The sequence below is a fragment of the Saccopteryx bilineata genome, chromosome 2 (genome assembly GCF_036850765.1).
Source record: "Saccopteryx bilineata isolate mSacBil1 chromosome 2, mSacBil1_pri_phased_curated, whole genome shotgun sequence".
Taxonomy (NCBI): Eukaryota; Metazoa; Chordata; class Mammalia; order Chiroptera; family Emballonuridae; genus Saccopteryx; species Saccopteryx bilineata.
Genome location: NC_089491.1, coordinates 315,926,740 through 315,928,858, shown reverse-complemented (window position 1 = coordinate 315,928,858; position 2,119 = coordinate 315,926,740). Strand labels below are relative to the sequence as shown.

Sequence of the window (2,119 nt, the reverse complement as noted above, 5' to 3'; positions counted from 1 at the left end):
AGAAGGGAGAGTTGAGAAGCATCAACTCATAGTTGCATCATTTTAGTTGTTCATTGATTGCTTCTCATACGTGCCTTCACTGGGGTACTCCAACTGAGCCAGTAACCCATTGGTCAAGCCAACAACCTTGGGCTTCAAGACAGTGACCTGGGGGCTCAAGCCAATGACCACTGGGTCATGTCAATGATGCCATCCTCAAGCCAGCAACCTCAGGGTTTCGAACCTGGGACCTCGGCATCCCAGATCGATGCTCTATACACTGCACCACCACTGGTCAGACTACTGTTTCATTCTTGTATGTGCCCTGACTGGAGATCGATCCCACAACCTTGGCATATTGAGAGGACTCTAACCAACTGAGCTACCCAGCCAGGGCTTCAAGTGTTAATGTTAATTATTAGGTTTAGTAATATAAAAAGTTAACCCATGTGGCATGTAGCATGGTGGATGCTACAGCTCTAGAGAAGTTTGGGATTTGTTGTTCTTTATCTGTTGTTTTTCCTATCCTGATATCCAGGATTCTAGCAGAACTCTTAGCAGCTACTACTATTGTTACAATAATAATGTCACAGGCCACTTTAAGGCTTCTCTTTTTTCCCTCTTATACTTGTTTCCTGCTCTACGGTTCTTTGGGGGTTCTCTTACGTGATGTTGACAGATCAAGACAAACAAAGCTGCCTCAGATAGAAAGATAGGACTATGAACACACACATAAAATGATTATCTGGCTGCTGTGCTGTACACCTGAAACCAATATAAAGTAATGTTGAAGGTGAACTGTAATTGAAAAAGAAAGAAAAAGAAATTATATGAAGGAAATACACTGAATTGTTAATTATGTTTATGTGAAAATGGTTGAATTATAAATGTTTCTTATTGGTACTTGCCTGGGGAAAAAGGGGGAGGGGTTTAATAGAAAAATACCTTGATGGTAAATAAATTATCAAGAAAAAAAAAAGCCTTCTTCCCTGGCAGCGGTTCAGAATGGACACCATGATGGTAGATGAGATTGCCAAGGCTCAGGCAGCCTGGCCTGGTAGCAACACAACCTCTGGGAAAATCATTCACAAGGAAATTCCAGCCCAAATTATTCTTAAAGATAACCAGTGTCTTGTTTTCTAGGACATTTCCCCTCAAACACCAACACATTTTATGGTACCCAAGAAGTATATATCCCAGATTTCTGTAGCTGAAGATGATGATGAAAGTCTTCTTGGACATTTAATAATGGTTGGCAAGAAATGTGAGCTGACCTAGGCCTGAAGAAGGGTTATCAAATGGTAGTGAATGAAAGATCAGGTGGGGAACAGTCTGTCTATCATGTTCATCTTCATGTTCTTGGAAGTCAGCAGATGAATTGGTCTCCTGCTTACACATATTTTAGAGATGATTACTCTAGGCAATGATCATTTTTGCAAGTTCTAATATGGTAAGCATTATTTTTGCATGCATATGAAGAGATTGAAAAAATAATTTCTAAAACCTATACATAATAAAAGACATTGTTGCATGGCCCTGAAAAAAAGGGGGGAAATAAAGAAAAATAAAGGAATCCCTGGAACAGACTTGTCTGATTTATGATTACCCTGTATAACCAGGAGCTTCCTTCCTACCCATGTGGAAGAGGGAAGGAACACTACCGCTTCTGAGCACCACTACCCATCTGGGTGTCCAGACTCCCACCAACCATGTGGACCATTGGAAAGTTGGGTTTCCACATGAAGTGGGTGAGAGATTCAGCCAAGTCTCCAGGCCCAGTGTCATTCTCCTGCTGGATGAGGAAGTGTTGGCCCTGATTAGCTCTGACCAGAGAGACAGAAATAGAAAGAGATGAGAAGCATCAACTCATAGTTGCATCACTTCAGTTATTCAGTGATTGCTTCTCATACATGCTTTACCAGGGGACTCCAGCCAAGCCAGTGACCTCTTGCTCAAGCCAGCAACCTTTGGCTTCAGGACAGTGACCTTTGGGCTCAAGTCAGCAACCATGGGATCAGAAAGGCTTTGGGACTTGCAAGATTTCATCCAGGGATAGAGAAGAATGATGACTAAAAGCAGGTTGGTTGGAGAACATTTGAAAACAGAGTTCAACTTCTGTCTGTACCTTGTCCAGTCCAGC

At 42.0% G+C, this 2,119-nt stretch overlaps 1 pseudogene; it reads left to right on the top strand.

Moving 5' to 3' along the window:
- The first annotated feature begins 996 nt into the window (after positions 1-996).
- On the top strand, positions 997-1,406 carry LOC136322578 (adenosine 5'-monophosphoramidase HINT1 pseudogene; annotated as a pseudogene).
- The last annotated feature ends 713 nt before the right edge of the window (positions 1,407-2,119 follow it).